At 33.8% G+C, this 20001-nt stretch overlaps 1 long non-coding RNA gene across 1 annotated transcript in view; it reads left to right on the top strand.

Moving 5' to 3' along the window:
* LOC110257012 overlaps nucleotides 1-19620 on the top strand; it is a 207077-nt gene extending 187457 nt beyond the window's left edge. The window contains exon 3 of the long non-coding RNA XR_002339148.1: nucleotides 17612-19620. This is a non-coding gene — a long non-coding RNA (uncharacterized LOC110257012). The remainder of the gene's footprint in view (nucleotides 1-17611) is intronic.

Raw genomic sequence — 20001 nt, 5'->3', positions numbered from 1 at the left:
AAGATATGCAATACATGGGTAGATTATTTTCTCAAAGTTTATTGATGGACCTTTGGAACTGGACAGAGGGAAGCTCCTTTTTTTCTTTCAGTTATATCTACTTTTGCTATTTTTAAAGCATACTGAGTAATTTACATAAAGCATTATTATCAATGTATATTATTCTGTCACAAATTCCCATATAGTGAAAGACCTCAGAACACATAGATTCTACCTAACCACTGTGATTTATGCCATGTTTTAGACATCAAAAACATCTTTATTTTTCATACTATAAATATACATTTAAATTTTTCACATATTTTGCCTTTCTGTTACTATCATTTTCTTCCATCTTGAGGTTTCTTCTAATATTTTTTCCTCTGTCCACAGTATTTTATTTAACATGGTTCTAATGAGGATGAATTTATTTAGTTTTGTTTGCTAGAGCAAATTCTTATTTCTTCCTAGTTTGGCAATCATATTTTTCATTTAAAAAATTCCATTTTTCCTCCTGGACTTAATTGCTTCTATTGACAAATTATCTGTCATTGTTTTTTCTTTAATGATTATACACATATATAATTTTTCTCTACTTAAAGTTGTATATAAATTTTAGAGTTCCTAGTACTTTTAAATATGTAGTGTGATGACTTGTTCATTTTGTAATATTTATAATGTTATCTCTCACTTTTTTAAAATTGAGGTAACATTGGTTGAAACATTATATATGTTTCATATTTACATTACAATTCAATTTCTGTATGCATTACATCATACTCAACACCAAGTCTAGTTTCCATCCATCACCATAAAATTGACCTTCTTTATCCATTTCATCCTCCTTCAACCCCCTTTTCCTCTCAGATAACCAAAAATCTCTTCTCTGTATCTATGTTTTTGTTTTACTTCATTTTGCATCTATTTGTGTATTTTATATTCTACATATGAGTGAAAACACAGTCTTTCTCCATTTGACTTACATCACCTGGCATGTAAAATGTCGAATTTCCATCCATGTTGTCATAAATAGCAAGATTTCATTGTTTTTAGGGCTGAATAGTATTCCATTACATATATATATATATAAAAACATCTTTTTTCTAATCATCTTTCTTGGGCACTTAGGTTGTTTCCATATCTTGGATATTATAAATATTGCTATAATGAACATAGGGGTGAAAAAATATATATTATATATATATATTCGAAAGAGTGTGAAAACTAAAGTATTCACAAGTATTCACTGGATAAATAATCAGAAGCAAAATAGCTAGACCAAATGGTAGTAGACTTTTGGAGGAATCTCTATACTGTTTCCATAGTGGCTGCACCAATTTATATTCCCATCAACAGTGCGTTTCCTTTTCTCCACATTCTCCCTACACTTATTTTTTGTTTGTTTGCTTTTTTTTTTTTTTTTTTTTTTTGTTTTTGTCTTTTTGATGATAGTCATTCTACTGGATATGAGGTGATATCTCTTGGTGGTTTGGATTTGCATTTTCTTTGTGTTTCTATCTGCCATTTCAGTTTCATGGACTTCTCAGTTTCTTCTCAGTTTTTCTCAGTTTCTTCTTTTTCTATGCTTTGTGTCTATATTGTAGATTATTATTTTCTGGTTACCATGAAGTTTGTATAAAACATCTCAAAATGAAATAGTCCTGTTAATAGCATCTTATCTTCATTTGCCTGTATAGGTGCCATCCTTTTCCTCTTCCCCTTCTATGTTTTTGTAGTATCTTTTTATGTTGTGAGTTTGTTACCAGTTGAGGTAGCTGTCATTACTTTTAATTATTTTTTTCTTTTTAACCTTTATGCTTAAATTAAATATTTTAAAGCCTATTCTTACATACAGCTGCAAAATTGTAGCTTTTTTTTTTTTTCATTTTAGGTAGAAGAGTTCCTTTCAACATTTCTTATAAGGCAGGTATAATTGTGATGGACTCCCTCAGCCTTGTTTGCCTGGGAAAGTTTTTGTCTTTTATATATGAAGGATAACTTGGCTAAATAGAGTATTCTTAGCTGACAGTTTTTATTTTTCAGTGTTTTATCATTCTACTCTCCTGGCTGGCAGAGTTACAACTGAAAGATCTTCTGATAGGCTAACAAAGCTAACTGTGTAGGTTACAGGGTTTTTTCCCCCTAGTTTCCTCTAAAGGTCTTTCTTTCCTTATCATTAACTTTTGACAATTTTAATGTAACATGTGTCATGAAAAATCTTTTGCACTGAGATAATTAGGTGTTATATCACCCTTATGGACTTGTATGTCTGATTCCTTTCTAGGTTTGAGAAGTACTCAGTTATTATTTCTTTAAAAAAAAAGTCTGCTCTCTTCTACCTTTCTTCTTCTTCTGGGATATCCGTTATGTTTATGTAGCTTTTTCTTGGACTCAAATGTTGTCATAGAGGTTCTTCATTTTTTTTTTTAAATCTTAGTTTTCTCTCCTATAGCTGTCACTTCTGTATTTCCATCTTGAAGACTGATAATTCTCTCTTCTATATGCTTCCTTCCATCATATTTCCAGTGATTTCTAATGTAATCTTTATCTCATGTATTGAGTTTTTCAGCTGCAGAATTTTGGTTTTTATATATTCCTAATCTCTTTGGTATTTAAAGTATAACTTCTTTTCATTAATTTTATGCCTGGGCTCATTGAACTGCCTTTCTGAGTTTTCTTGTAGCTCGTAGAGTTTCTTCATGACAGCTATTTTGAATTCTCTATCAGTTAATGCAGTTTTCCATGACCATAAGTTTGTTTCTGCAGAATTGTCCTTTTCTTTTTTGTGATACTATGTTACCATGTACTTTATGGTGCTTGATGGGTGGATCCCTGCTGACACATTTGAAGTAGTGAACACCTTTCTTATCAGTAAAGCTTTGTTTACCTTGTTTCTAACAATTTAATATAGAGGCTTTTCTTTTGTTTCAGTAGGTGGTGCAATAGCCCAAGATTTTGTTTGTTTTCACTTGAGTTGCCTCTGGCTAGAGTTGAGAATTCACACCTTCCATTCTCTACTGTCTCTGCCACAAGTGTTGTCAGTGCCCTTATCATCATTGCTTGTGCTTCCAGGGTCATTGGTGACTTACTGCTGCCAATATCACGGCTGTGACTGGTGTTGCTACCAGGAACACTAGAAAGGTGGGCATCTTTGTTGCACCTGAATTCAACTGGGTTTCATGCACTGCTGCTGCAGCTGGGGAGGAAATGGTCAAGGGCAGAGATGGGGTTATGGATACCTTCACCATGCCTGGGGTTGTTAGGTTTAAGAGAATTTCTGCCACAGACAGGGGGGCCTGGAGTCATGGGCAGCACCACAGGGGTAGGAGCCCTGCCATTGATGCTGCCTGGTTCACTATGACCATGGGCACCACTGTGACCAGGAGGCTGTAGTTGTATGCACCACCTCTGATGCTATTACCAGGTTTTCTGGGACTGTGGGCTCAGCTGTTGCAGCCAGTAGGCTGTGAATGTGGGTACTGCTTCTGATATTCCCTAGGTTCTGCCCTCTCTACATGTTCCAATATACTCACCTTCAGAAATACAGATATGTGGGCTTCTCCAAAGTCCTGGCGAATTTGGCAGAGGGAACCTTTTGAGTTACGGATTTTCTGCTAGTTGTAGACTGAAGGAGAGAAAAAGAAGGCATCTCATGCCACCATGATGCTGACATTACTGCTTTTATCTCCAAGTTTCCCATCAACCCCGCCTCCTTTCTCCTGGAGATCAAAATCAAAGTATATTGCTATGTTTCACGATATTGCAAACAAGTCTTTTGGCTTTTCTCTCTATTATCCATTTTTTGTCTGTCTATATATTTTCTTCTAATTGCTCATAAACTGAGGTTAAAATACTAAGTCATCCACATAGTTTAATTATTTTTCTTATTTTATAGTGCCCCACCTCAATAATAAAAATATTTATCTTCATCTTTTAGTTAAACAAACATAAGAAGAAGGGTTACTTCAAAGTTTTTGCTAAATTTCTATATCCCCTTTAATTGTTTCTATTGTGTGTTCTTTCCATTTGGTCAATTTATTGTATATGACAATTCGCATACAATTTAATGTTCTGAATGGTAAAATCTCATTCCAGAGAGGATTTAAATTTGTTCTGTAAGATGGCTAGGCTAAGATCACAGTATTCTCATATCCTTTTTAATTTTATCAAAGATTGATGCGATTTGAACAAGAATTTTTGTCCTTATCGGGTCTATTTTCAGTACAGCTTTATGTGTATTGTTCAGCCGTGTGACCACAGTTCAAGTGGAGGAACATTTACTTTTCCTCATTTGCTTTAGAGGCCATGACATACATTTTCTTTTCTTACTCATGGGGTATTTACAAGCTCAGCTTCTTAGTCTTAAGTAATGGGCTTAGTTCTCTAGGTTTCTTTTTCTTTTAGATCTTATACCAATAATTTTCAGTGATTCAGAGAAAATAAACTTTTGTCAACATCTGAAACATGAATGTATGGTCATTGCTTTTTAAACCTTTGAACAGAACTTTACAAATATTCTTATAATTTTCAACTACTTTATTAAGATGTGTTTCATAATAAAAATGTTATACTTTTAAAGTGTGCAATCATGGAGTTTCTGTCATGGCTCAGCAGTAATGAACCTAGCTAGTATCCATGAAGACGTGGGTTTAATCCCTGGCCCAGCTCAGTAGCTTAAGGATTCCGTGTTGCTGTGAGCTGTAGTGTAGGTCACAGATGTGGCTCGATTCCCAGATTGCTGTGGCTGTGGCATAAAATGGCAGCTGTAGCTCCAATTCGACCCCTAGCCTGGGAACTTCCTTATGCTGCAAGTGTGACCCTAAAAAGAAAACAATAAAAATAAAAAATAAAGTGTACAATCAATGTTTTTTAGTATATTCACAGAGTGGTACAACCATCAATGTTTAATTTTAGAATATATTCATCACCTACTCCCAAATCCCTAAAATCCCTGTATTTGTTAATAATCATTTTTCTTCCCAACCATTATTCCACCTCCATGCCATCGCTAATCTAATTTCTGTCTCTATAGATTTACCTATTGTAAAAATTACTTAAAAATTTATTTATATTTCATATGGTATTTTGTGATTGGCTTCTTTCACTTAGTATAACATTTTGAGGTTCATCTATGATATTGAATGCATCAATATCATATTTAATAATATTGAATAATATTTCATGAATCTACCATATTTGGTTTCCATATTCATAAGCTGATGAACACTTGGGTTGTCTATTTTGCATTTTTTGTATATCTATACATTGTTCTTTTATTATTATAAGAATTTTTATGTATTCTTTATACAGTTTCCTCATAACATAAATAATTTGGAAATGTTTTCTCACTTTCTGTGTTTTACATTTTTACTTTCTTGCTTGGATTATTTTCAGAAAAAAAATTTTTTTAAGTTTGATGAGGTCCAATTTATTTATTTTTTTCCTCTTATCAATTGTGCTTTTGGTGTTATATCTAATAAATTATTACCTAATTCAAAGTTACAAAGATTTATCTTCTTGTAAGAGTTTTATACCTTTGGATTTAGCTCTTTGATTTCAGCCTAGGAACTATTTGGAGTTAATTTTTGTGTGTGATATGGAGTAGGGTCCAAGTTTTATTCTTTTGCATGTAGATATTCCAATTATCCCCACATCATTTGTTGAAAATATTCTTGTCCCCTTTAACTGTGGAAAGTAAGATATGTCCTGTTTGATGGCTGATAAATCCATCTAGAATGTCTCTCCCATTTCAGGGAGCTGAGTAAGAAACTGTCACTTGGCCTCCATGCCCTGAAGAACAGGCCTTCTACAAGGTACAGGTGTATTGGCATGTGGGGATGGAGGAGAAATTTATGCAGCGTATAGCTGAATGTTATGATTTCCCACTGTTCTTTCCAAGTTTCAGTAGTTTTTGTTAAATAAATATTCCCCAATTTAAACCTTTTTATCAATCTCCAGATACTTTTTTTTTTTTTGTCTTATTGCCTTTTCTAGGGCCACTTCCTGCGGCATATGGAGGTTCCCAGGCTAGGGGTCGAATTGGAGCTGTAGCCACCCGAATATGCCAGAGCCACAGCAACGCGGGATCTGAGCCACGTCTGCGACCTACACCACAGGTTACGGCAACGCCGGATCCTTAACCCACTTAGTAAGGCCAGGGATCAAATCCACAACCTCATGGTTCCTAGCTGGATTTGTTAACCACTGTGCCACGATGGGATTTCCAATCTCCAATCTCCAGATACTTTTAATGATTGTCTTTGTTGTTTCTGACCAGCTTAAAATAAAAAAAAAAATTGTTCTTCTTTACATAGTATTTCCATCAGTCTATCAACAAATACCTGAGTATCCAAACATTAAATGTATTGAAATCCCAAAGCATTCTTAATTGTTCATAATAACCAAGCAACTCACATAACTCACTAACCTGACTAATTTAAAATGTTCCCTTTGGCAGTGTGTGTTGTTCCTCAAGCTACTATAAAAATAATAAGTTGATTAGCCAGTGGCGATGCCATGATTATAAATTAGTTATATGGTAATTTGAATATCTACAAAATGCATGTCAAAAAGTATACCTAATTTTAATTCTAGAGATTTGCTCTGACACAGGCAGCTCTCATTAGAAATGGCAAAGGCAGTAGGTAGACAGTGCCAAAATGACACAGGCAGTGCATTCAAATACAGACAGTATGCTTGTATTTAATAAGCACAGCAGGTGAACAATTGAATTTGAAAGAGAAATTAAATGGGCTGACCTACGTGCTAAGACATTTATTCTGTAGCTCTGCACTTTCTACTCTATGATTACTGCAAAGCTCTTTTGTAAACCAATATGAAGAAACACTATTAGAGCAATTGTGCATCAATTAAGTATTGTAGCCACAGGAGGAAATACAAATAAATTTTTAAAGGAAGTCAAATTCAATCTGCTTTTATGTTCAAGCTGTTGTTCTCTCTAAACTTTTATTCTTTATGCTGTGAATATCTATTATGAATTGAGTATCTTCTCGCACTCAAACTATTCCTTGATGGTTGATAATACTGTAGAGTGAAAAATTGCTAGAACGTGACATAATACTTTTCAATGTATCATATCTTTCTAAAAAATTTTTTGACACTTTTGGTCTTATTTCTATTACTAAGTGTTCATTTGTTTTATTCTTCAATATATTGCTTAACATGGTTAAAACTTCCAGATAAAATCTTTCAGCCACTATCCAGACTAAAATATTGATTTCTCTGAACATGTCTTTTTTCAAATCTGGAAATCACTAACTTACTATACACATGTGAAAAGATCAAATGTGTTAAAAGAAAGAGTGATAACTATTGAGGAAAAAAAGATCTGGAAAATTGGACAAAGATGGTAGGTTCATCTGGGGTATTTTATTATTGGCATCTAACCATCATACCCAGACATATTTATAGATTCTAATGCAATAATTAAGGAATTACCCTAAAAGTGTTCTAGCCATAATGCATGTATTAAATGGAATGAAAGTAATTTGGGTTTAAAGCACAATAAAATAGTTGATCTAAGAGCACACTGGAGGATATGAAAGCAGGACACAAGATGTCTCAAGTAATTATAAAGATGCATCTAGTCTCTAGTTACTTTTGACAAAGCTGTTTTTGTGATTTATGGCAGGTGCTTGTTTATAAACCCATTTCTGCACAGACACAGTGAAAAGCATTTATCATTCTGCTTGGCCTTCCTTATTAGATAAATGTCACATAAACATAACCTAAATCTGGAATCTTGCTCGTCTGGCACAGAAGCTGGTGGCATCTCTTTGACTACCTTCATTTTTCTGTTGACCTCCGGCAGCCAAGGAATATCTGACAGTGAGTATCCTTAGCCCCTGTGCCTTGTTTGCCAAGCAGGAAAAAAAAATGTCACTCAGAGTGGTGAAGGTCAGCAAAATATTATTTATCAACAACAGGAGACTCAATATTGATTTTGTTTTAAATATTCTACCCTGCAGCTGTTTTCAGATAGCACTTTAGACTAACTGATATAAAAGCTTTTATAGCTTAAAGACATATATATTTTGACAAAATAAAATTAATCAATAAAGATGTCAGTCAACTTGAATCCATATAGCAAATAAACTGTCCACTCAAGAATGGACATTAATTATAGCTAATTTTTAGTCTTAAGAAGTCTTTTTCTTTCCATGGATTCCTCCACTACCCCAAAATGATCTTACTTTTAACCTTGTCATTCTCTTCTTTAAAAGAGTCTAAAATTATTAATTAAAACAATCAAATGTAAGGGTATTAAACATGGCTTTTATTTAATGGATTATAATGTATTATTAACTATGTGAAAGTATTAGAACATTTAACTGTAAATGATGAAGAATGCAAAATTCATAATAAAGCTTGTAAATCTGTACAAAACATGACAAATAATGATGAGTAATATATCAGAAACTTGAGACTGAATTGTGCAAATGACACTGATATATTAGTATCTTAATTTGCCTCTTTAAAAAAAGGCATGAAAAACTTGGAGGTAGTAGGGTTAATTGTTAAAAAACAACATTCTCATTTTTACTTAATGCTCGATGGCTATCCATATGATTTAATACATTAAACATGATGCACAAATATTTTCTAATACAATTGTTACAGTCTAAAATAAAGGGTAAACTTGGAGTTCCCTCGTGGCTCAGTGGTTAATGAATCCAACTAGGAACCATGAGGTTGCAGGTTTGATCCCTGCTCTTGCTCAGTGGGTTAAGGATCTGGCATTGCCGTGAGCTGTGGTGTAGGTGCAGATGTGGCTTGGATCCCACGTTGCTGTGGCTCTGGTGTAGGGCGGCGGCTAAAGCTCTGATTACACCCCTAGCCTGGGAACCTCCATATGCCGCAGGAGCAGCCCTAGAAATGGCAAAAATACAAACAAACAAAAAATAAAGGGTAAGCTATCATTTTTTCTTATCCTATTTTAAAAAATGGAAGAATCTTTTACTTACATGTTCTATCATAACTCACTAAAGTAGTTTTCATCTTTTAGTCAGGAGATGTTTTCATCTATTTATTCATATAGGTATGAAATGAAATGCCAATGAAAGCTGAATAAAAAAATTAAAGAAAATAAGTTAAAAACACTTTGAAATGGAAGAACATTTGGATTTTATATTTTAGTCTCTATATAAAAACATGCTTTTTCTTTTCATAGCCACACCTGTGTCTTATGAAAATTGCTGGGCCAGGGGTCCAATTGGAGCTGCACCTGTCAGTCTACACAACAGCCAAGGTGCATATGCAAACTACCCTGCAGCTTGTAGTAATACAGGATCCTTAACGCACTGAGCAAGGCCAGGGATCCAGTCCACCTCCTCACAGGTCCTTATCCCTCTGAGCCACAATGGGAACTCCTGCAAATTGTTTGTTGAATGAGTGATAAAGTTATATAGTAATATATGATATAATGTTTATGCAATAGATAATACATATTAAAAAAGTTGACAAATGTAACATATATATACATATATATTTTCGTAATGCATTTATTATACAACAGCTATTTATTTCAGAATCTATTAAAGTGTGTTGTTTTGTGGTTTTTTTTTTTTTTTTTTTTTTGGTTGTGTCTGTAGTATGCGGAAGTTCCTGGGCCAGGGATCAACTTAAGTCACAGTAGTGATTGGAGCCACAGCAGTGACAACAATGCTGGATCCTTGACCCAAAGCATCTCCCCAAAGTCTATTAAGGTTTTTTCATCATTGCAATAAGAAATACATTACTTTAGTTTATTCTTCTATTTTAGGATTTACACCATTAGACATCATTTTGAGAACCTAAAATCCCACTCAACAGGCATTGAACAAATAAGCAAATAAACAGAATTAAATTGTCAGCATACGTTAATTTAGATACTCTCCATTCTTTTTATTTTTATTTATGTATTCATATTTAGAGTAACATATTTATGTTCCCCCCAAAACACTGGGGTCCTGCTCAATCAAGGACTTAGAAAGAAGATAATCCTCACACTGGTGGTAAGTTATAAATTTGTTTGTAACACTTGAGATATCTGCTCTACAAAAACCATTTTCATGTGTGTGATGTCTACTAGTTTATCAATTTGACCATAACTAAATGTAAGCTCTTAACATTCCTAAAATCACGTGGGATTGCAAAATCACAGGTTTAGAGAAAGGGAAAATCATTGAGACAAACAAATTCAGATAATACTTTTTTTTTTCTTTGTCTTTTTAGGGCTGCACCTGCGGCATATGGAAATTTCCAGGCTAGGGGTCAAATTGGGGGCTGCAGTTGACAGCCTACGCCACAGCCACAGTAATGCCAGATCTGAGCCACATCCACCACCTACACTGCAGCTTGAAGCAACTGGCAGGTACTTAACCCACTGCATGAGGCCAAGGACCAGACCCACATCCTCAAGGATACTAGTTGGGTTCTTAACCTGGTGAGCCACACTGGGAACTCCCAGACAATAATGAATTTGAGGGAAGAAATGACCTGCATTAAGTAGTGTAATTCTTTAGCCATCTTCCTATCAAAAATTCTACTATGATTTTTTTTTTTGGAGTTCCTGTCGTGGCGCAGCGGTTAAGGAATCTGACTAGGAACCATGAGGTTTCGGGTTTGATCCCTGCCCCTTCTCAGTGGGTTAACGATCCGGCGTTGCCCTGAGCTGTGCTGTAGGCTGCAGACGAGGCTCAGATCCCGCGTTGCTGTGGCTCTGGGGTAGGCCAGCAGCTACAGCTCCGATTAGACCCCTAGCCTGGGAATTTCCATATGCCGCGAGAGTGGCCCAAAGAAATGGCAAAAAAAAAGACCAAAAAAAAAGAAAAATTCTACTATGATTTTAAATGTTATGTTATTTTGACATCACTAGCAATTTGATTAAAATATAGTCAAAGAGAATTTTCTACACATCTTTGTATTCACATTAACACAAAGTTGGCTTATTATAGTTATATAATAAATTTTGGTGTGTGCTGTTATTGCAATGAAGCAATCTAGATTATCATTTTATAAAACACAAAGTTGAAATTCACTGGCTTGGTGTTCTCCTGTGGCACAGTGGGTTAGGGATCCAGTGTTGTCACTGCAGCAGCTCAGATTGATTCTGTGGTGTGAGTTCAATCCCTGACTCAGGCAATTCTGCATGCCATGGGTGTGGCCAAAAAAGAAAGAAAAAGAAGAAATACACTGCCTTACAGAATTAAGCATCTTTTTTTTTTTTTGATGTTGTTACCGGGTTTTTTAAATTTTTCCCTGCTCTCCCACTTTCATGTTAGATTGGAGTCACTTAATTTAGCTGAGCATGGCTGGGCTTGGCTCAAAAGTGTAGTTAAGATTTGGATTTTCTCCTCCTGTCTCTTCTCTTCCTTGAAGCAAAAGCTCCCCAAGTCATCATATGACGAAATCCAGGTGTATAAGAGTACAACACTGAAGTCAATTTCATGTTCAAGATCCATAAACATAATTTTTAAGAGATAGTTTTTAATCTCTAAACTTGATTACAGGTAAATTTGGCACCTTAAGTTTCTGTGGCACGGTGTCCTTAAGCTTTCTGGGAGCAATTCTATAGAGTAAGAACGATCCACTAGACACCTTCAGAGGTCTTCAAAAAGGGTGTTACTTCTATGCTCTTGATTCCATCTTCTATGAAGCTTTCTCTTAATGGCCACAACTAAGTATTTTCCACCTCTAAAATGTTTGGACTGTTGTATTTCCTCTAAATTATGCCTATAAACTGGCTATTCCGTTCAGTGCTCTTTAGTTCCTATTTTCCTTGTAGATAAAACCAGTTTCAGTTTTAATATTTGGTCATAAAATTTACTCAACTAATGTTACAGGTTTGTTGTGTACTTGTTCAGCATTACTTTAAAAAAATGTACTAAGACTACCATTTGGAACATTTTTAGATCCACAGCCAACTATGAGGGGAAGGTACAGAGATATCCTGTGTACCCCTTCTTTACACAAGCACACAGTGGGGCATTTGTTATAATTCATGAACCTGCACTGATGGTATAGCTGGTCACAATCAACAAAGAAAATTATTAAAATTCATTTCATTTCTGGAATGAAATTAGAACATTTCCTCACACCATATACCAAAAAAAAAAAAAAAAAAAATTCAAAATTCATAGACCTAAATGTAAGGCTGGAAACCATAAAACTCCTAGGGGAAAAGATAGGAACAATCTTTGACATTAATCATAGCAATTTATTTTTTAATCTCATCCCCTTAAGCAAAGGAAATAAAAACAAAAATAAAGAAATGGGACCTATTTCCCAAACCATTGATTGATAGAACACTGTAAGCCAGCTATAATGGAAAAAATTAAAATCATTATAAGATTAAAAAAATAAAGAAATGGGACCTAATTAAACTTAAAAACTTTTGCATAGCAAAGGAAACCATCAAAAAATTAAAAGACTACCCAGTGAGTGGGAGAAAATATCTGCAAATAATATGACTGACAAGAGGAAAATATCCAAGATATATAAATAGCTCATAGAACTCAATGTCAAAAAAACCCATTTTAAAATGGACAGAGGACTTTAATAGGCAATTTTCCAATGAAGGTATACAAATGGCCAACAGGCCCATGAAAAAATGCTAACATCATTAATCATTAAATAAATGCAAATCAAAATCACAATGACATATCACATCGCACCAGTCAGAACAACTATCATTAAATGACCCAAAACAACAAATTTTGTTAAGGATGTGGAGTAAAGGTAACTCGAGTATTTTTGGTGGGAATATAAATTTTTGCAGCCACTGTTGAAAATAATGTAGAGGTTCCTGAAAAAACTGAAAACAGAACTGCTATATGACCCAGCAATTCCATGCCTGGGTACATATTCAAAGAGAACAAAAATACTAATTAAAAAAGACTGATGCACTCCAATTTTCATAGCATCATTATTTACAGTAGTCAAGATATGGAAGCAACTTAAGTGCCCATCAACAGATGAATGGATAAAAAAAGTGATATATGTAAACATACACACTCACACACACACATTATGGAACACTACCTAATCATAAAAAAGAATGAGATTTTGCCATATTTAGCAATATGAATGGACCTGGAAAGTATTATGCTTAGTCAAATAAGTCACACAGAGAAAGACAAATACTGTAGGTTATCACTTGTATGTGAAATCAAAGAATAAAACAAATAAAGAATATAACAAAACAGAAACACTCACAGATATAGGTAACAAACTAGTGGTTACCAGTGGGGAGAGGGAAAAGTGGAGGGGTAAATTAGAGGCAGGGGATTACAAACTACTATGTAAACATAAGTAAGCTACAAAGAGATATTGTACAGCATAGGGAATATAGACATTTTACAATAGCTTCAAATGGAGTATAATCTATAAAAACATTGAATAACTATGCTGTACAACTGAAACTAATTTAAAATTGTAAATCTAATATACACCGATAAAATATTTTAAAAACTTCACCTCATTTTAATTGCATCTCACTCTGACTTCTAAATTAAAAAAAAAAAATGTTACTTTACCTCAGTCACAGCTTGAAATTTCAGAATTAGTAATTCAACCTCTATAACTGCTATGAGTCATATGCTTTCCTTTATCTTGAAGACATGATAACATATGGCTGCCTATTTTATATGAATGGAAAGTGCAAATTTATCACATACTATTTCTAGATTATCCAGAATTAGGATAATTCTTCAAAAGAACTGTTATATTTTTTTAAAGCCTTAATAAAAATTATGTGAACACAATAGCAATACCATATTTAACTATAAAACATTATGGAATACAAAGTTTGTAATACAATGTTAAACCTATGTTGTTCCCCCTCTTCAAATTTTTATATTTTCTCAGAAGCACATTTACCAGTGGTTATTGAGTCTGTATTAGAATATACCCAATTAGGGACAATCCATACATATTACATGAGATACGCAATTGCATCTTTGGATGATTCTGAGGGTAATGTAAGAAACATTATAGAGAAAATAAAATGTGACAGAGTATTTTTTTAACAAGTATTGATATAAATATATTATTCTTCCATTATTGAGAAAATAACTGTTAAAATGTTCTTCATATGTCTTCGTTTTAATGGCTCCACAGATTTTTCCAAATTTATAACAAGAGAGCTACCTGAGGACAGCCCTCTCACTCTTCATAAAACACCTCCCCCAACATAAAAGAAAAAGGGGGGGCAGAGAAAGAAGGAAAGGAATTTCTCATTCGTTTAAGCAACAGTGATTCCTTTGATTATTCTTTACTATGTTTTAATTTTCAGCTTAGTTAGATCTTGAGCCGGAGTGCAAAGATGTCATTTTCGCCTGTAAATATACCTCTCAAATTTCAGATGGTGATACAAATATTCAATCAGCGTTTTCTATTTATACATCTCTTAGCTATCTTTTACACCTCACATTGTTGAGAACATGTGTGATTCTCTGACATTCCAACATATACTTAAATGTGATCTAAATGCATTAGTCTGAAATCTGTCAGGTGATGACTAAGGAAAATAATTTGAGTCAGAAATTTGAATGACAAATATTTGAATGACAAGAATATTTGCATTTGCCAACTTAGCAAAATCATGAGTTTTGGGGTGTGTGTGTGTGTGTGTGTGTGTGTGTGTGTGTGTGTGAACTTGGGTTGCTTTTTGCCTATTATGATATATTTATTGTTCCCAAATAATGTAGAAAATGTTAAAAATTTAATTGGTTAGTGTCATCAATTTCTATTTTTCATTCCAAGAATTACAGTTATTATGTAGCTAGTTGGGTGCAATTTAAGTTTAAGGTGTGATAGGTGACATGTGTAAAAAAAATTATAAGAATAAAAAGTAGTGAAACATCATTTATCTTTATTCCCTTGGTATATATTGTAAATGATACATAAAAGGAAAAGCCGTAGTCCTGGGAAAAATAGCTCTAACTGCCAATTATCCATATTACTTTTATATGCAGCATACAAAATTTATCACCACACAGTGATCTCCAGTATCCTCATGAATATTTTGAACATTATTTATAAAGATTTTTGTATTAGATTTCATAAATTTGTATAAAATGAATGATCTTGAAAGTTGCTTGTAAAAAACAATAATAGATACATATGAAATACTTTAGCTTGCTCTCTCCTGTATTTGAATAGATAGTTCTTAGGACTAGAGCCAATTCACTTGAAGCATGTTCCTCAATCATTCTGTAGCAATTTCACTCCAGGAATTTATGACTTCACAGTTACTATATCCTTTCCAAGTGACCTAAAATTGACAAGCAAGTCACGATCATTTCTGGCATTTGAAACAGGGTAAAAAATAGTTCCTTCAAGTTTTCATGGCTGTTTCTCTTGAAATTCCTTTTCAGAAACTACTATATAGCTTTATTTGCCTTTTCCTGTATTTTACAGTCAGTAAATTTAAAACATGAATAATGCAAAGATAATGGACCCTCTATTTTTCCTCTCTCATATCATTCTAGTTAGTAAAGATTTTCCTAGATTGTGATTTTTTTCGAAGTATTTTCTTCTTCACAATTATTTGCATGAAATTTATTTGTGATAACATTATAAAAATTAGATGTTACCTTGAAATATATCAACGATTAGTAATATTCTTCTTATACATAATAAAAAAGTAAGAATATATTTTTTTCTTTGCCCAGGGTAAATTGGCTATAATAAAATGTGTATAAATCTGTAAACATTGGTAAAATATAAACACAATGCTTGATACAATTAATAAATCTACATAACATTAATTATAATTCTAATAACAATAAAACTATCTTATTAATTTTCCAAACAAAGAATTCAAGAGAGAAGATATCTGATATAAAAATAATGGTTCAAATGATAAAGAAAGTCAGAGTAGAGAAATTAATTTTCAGCTTGCATTTTTTAAGGCAAAGATGATTTTTATAAAGTTATTTATAAAATTAAAAATGAATAATAAAGTAACAGGAAATATTCACTAAGTACATACTATGTATCAGGAATTCTGCTAAGTGGTATTATATATATATTTGAATGTCAATCAAAAAATGGGCAGAAGATTTAAATAGACACTGCTCCAAAGAAGACATACGAGGGCCAATAGGCATATGAAAAGATGCTCAACATCACTAATTATTAGAGAAAAGTAAATCAAAACTGCAGTGAGGTACCACTTCACACTGGTAAGAATGGCCATCATCAATAAGTCTACAAATAACAAATGCTGGAGAGGGTGTGGAGAAAAGGGAACCATCCTTTACAGTGGTAATGTAAATTGGTACAACCATTATGGAAAACAGTATGGAGTTTCCTCAGAGAAATAAATATAGAACTACTATAAGCCACCCCAGGGCTTATATCTGGACAAAACTATAATTCAAAAAGATATATACCCTTATGCTATTGCAGCACTATTCGCAATAGCCAAGACATAGAAACAACCTAAATGTCCACAAACAGATGAATGGATTAAGAATGTGTGTATATATATATACATATATATATATATATATACATATACACATATATACATACATATATATATACACACACACATATATATGTATAAATACTACTCAGCCATAAAAAAGAACAAAATAATGCCATTTGCAGCAACCTGGATACAACCATAGATTCTCATAATAAGTGAAGTCAGAAAGAAAAGACAAATACCATATGATATCATATATACGTGGAATCTAAAATATGGTACAAATGAACCTGTCTACAAAACAGAAACAGACACACAGACATAGAGAACAGATCTATGGTTGCTGAGGGGGAAGGGAGGAGAAAGTGGGATGGACAGGGAGCTTGGGGTTGGAATATGGAAACAATTACATTTAGAAGGGATAAGCAATGAAATCCTACTGTACACCACAGGGAACTATATCTAATCTCTTGTGACAGCACATGATAGAAGATAGTATGAAAAGAAGAATGTGTGTGTGTATGTATATATGTATATGACTGGGTCACTACGCTACACAGCAAAAAATTGACCCAACACTGTAAATAAACTGTAACTTTAAGAAATCATATTTAAAAAATAAACTAGGTCCCAATCCTTCTAGAGGCCAAAAGACTTGCAAAGAAATAAACAGACTCAAAACAAAGATAAAATCCAGGACACTTGCAGTGTAGTATGGCACAGAGATGAATGTACCAAGGGTATGGACTTAAAACATTTTATTGACACCTGAGAAAAACATGAAGAAAATATCCATTAGGATTTTGAAGAATCTTAAGGTCATTGTTTCACAGCATGTAACTCAGATCAAAGCAAAATTTGGCCTGTCTGAAGATTGTGTATATAGCTTTTGTCTCATGTTGTAACTCTGAATACCATAAATAGGAAACCTACAGGTTCTTAAGAGAATTTTCCTCACAGAAGTATTCTGAGTTTGAATTGAAAGATCATTGAAAACAACCCTTAATGCCTCAACCCTTCTATAAGCAGGAAATAGGCTAAGAAACTACTCAGACCATCCAAAAATACAGGTCATCCTTATGAAAAAGGTGATTAAGAGATTTTAGCCAAGATCCCGGAAGATAGAACTAAAAGCAATGAAGAACCTCTCTTACAAAATAGAACAAGATGCTAATCATATGCTCTGCTTGATTTCAGAATTGATATGGACCAATGAATGCTATCTTTCACCCATTTTCTGAAAGAGAGAAATTGTACTTGAGGAGCCCCACCCAAGGTGACTGATCTGCATCTGGACCTGATTTAGAAGATTATACCTTGGAATCTGCATCAACCTCCTAATGTGATGAATCTGCAGCAGTCGTCGGAATAGATGCATATACTTTGCATATGAGAGAAATGTAATTTTTTTTTCAGTAGGTAGTAGACTGGAGGAGGTTTTAAAGGTCCACAAATTCTTTGATACCCCTCCATCAAAAATTAAGGTCTAATTTCACTCCCTGTATATCGAGTCTTGCTCAGTGACTACTTGAATTAATCTGATCCAGACCTAGCCTTTCGGAGGACTAGAAGCCTTTTATTTTTCACTTTGGAATCCATGTAAGAAATGAGACTATTCTGCTGGATAGATCATTTGGAGAGGAAATGATATGGCAAGGAGATGGAAACATGCCTAGCTGAGCACAGCCTTCCAGACTTCCCAGAATGGCATCAGACGTATGAGTGATGCTATCTCAGATCTTTTACACCAGTCAGCTCTTTGCTGAATTCTTCTAAGTGAACCCTGTAGATACCACATACAAGAGGATAGATCTGGAGAGGCCTGGCTGAATTACATACAAAAATATAACTAAAACAAAATTATTTTCAACCACCATATTCTAGGGTAGCTTGTTCTGAAGCAAGAAATAACCCCCAAAAAAGCACCAGTTGCAATATTTCTTATATTTGCCTTAGAGGTTGAGGTGAGCTTGAATGAACCCCCCAAAATATACTGAGTTAATTATAAAAATTAGTATGACACATAGGAAAGAAGTCATATTTTTTCTTTCTACAGTAGAATCAGATTTTAATAATCTTTTTTAATTTAAAAAATTATTTGTATTGCATTAACTACATTTCTAAATTCACACATATAGTTCTCTATAAGAATTCATCAGTTTAACTCATCTAGTAACTTTAGTGTTGATTTTCATTTCTAATCTGAAATTGGAAGTGTTGTTGATTTAACAACCTGCTCATATAAAAGAGACTATTATTCAGTATGATGGGTCCTGCTGGGAACAATTTCTTAGATCATATCACAAATGTTGTCAATGGTAAAATGTGAAAACTGTGACAGATGGAACATACAATTTACTGAAAGACATTCTTGTTATTTAAAATTGCATGTTTGTATCCCGGTATTGAGAAAGTCAAGATATTTGCCTCTGGATCTTGAGAATAACACATCACATAATTCCATAATATTGATGATTATATTTTTAAAACTATGCTGACATGAGAGCATTATATTCAGAATGGTAAAAAATGGCTGGTATTATTTATCTATGATTCCTCCTGGTTTAAAATGAACTATAATGACAGTACCTGTAGAGAACATCCTAGGAAGTAAAAATATCAGCCTGTCTTCCAGCATTTCCCATGGATATGTCTTGTAAAGCAGATGGCCTAAAGCCTCTTGATATTACTTACTACCCTTGTTAAACCTTCTATCAAATTTCACTAGGAATTGAATTTATTGTGTTAAAATTTATTTCTACAGATGTGCATTTTTTGATTGTTATTTAACCAAATCATTCTTTTCAGTTGTTCCCACCTTTTTCCACACAGTACTTATCTATGTCAAAAGGGCCACTGAAGTTAAGAAATTCTGGTGAGCAAAACTTAACTGAAGATTTAGCTCTTATTTTCCCATGGCTTTTGTTATGCTAATAGCTATTGTGCATTTTCTAAAATAACTATAAAATACAGCATATTCCAATATTATTTCATCTTGGTAAAACTAACTCATGAAATACCTTTTGGACCTAGAAACTTCAAGCACTGATTTACTCGTTTATAACTATTGGGAACTATTTTAAAACAACTTAGGATAATCAAACTATAAAAATATAGGATAAATCAAAGATAAGAGGGTAGTATATTCTAGGAGTGCCTGCTGTGGCTCAGCAGAAACATAATCTGACTAGCATCCATGAGGATGCAGATTCAATCCCTGGCCTCCATCAGTCGGTTAAGGATCCGGTGTTGCCAAGAGCTATGGTGTAGGTCACAGATGATCTGGCATTGCTGTGGCTGTGGTACAGGCCAGTGGCTACAGCTCCGATTGGACCCCTAGCCTGGGAACCTCCATATGCCACAGGTGTGGCCCTAAAAACACAAAAACAATTTAAAAAGTTAAGAGAGTAGTAAATTCTAGAACAAATTACAACCTCTAGTGAATGAGAGAAACGTCACCATTCTTCTCACCTGATGCTATTTATAAGTGATATGCCATATATAACATATGCTCCTCTTGAGAGAGGGAAAGAATAAGGAAGAATGGCTTTATTTGTGAGCTCCCTTCCCTTGCCATCAGTTCATGC

Source organism: Sus scrofa, chromosome 15, assembly GCF_000003025.6.
Source record: "Sus scrofa isolate TJ Tabasco breed Duroc chromosome 15, Sscrofa11.1, whole genome shotgun sequence".
In the NCBI taxonomy this organism is placed as follows: Eukaryota; Metazoa; Chordata; class Mammalia; order Artiodactyla; family Suidae; genus Sus; species Sus scrofa.
Note: the sequence above shows the minus strand (reverse complement) of the source record. Positions and strands in the feature narration are given on the sequence as shown.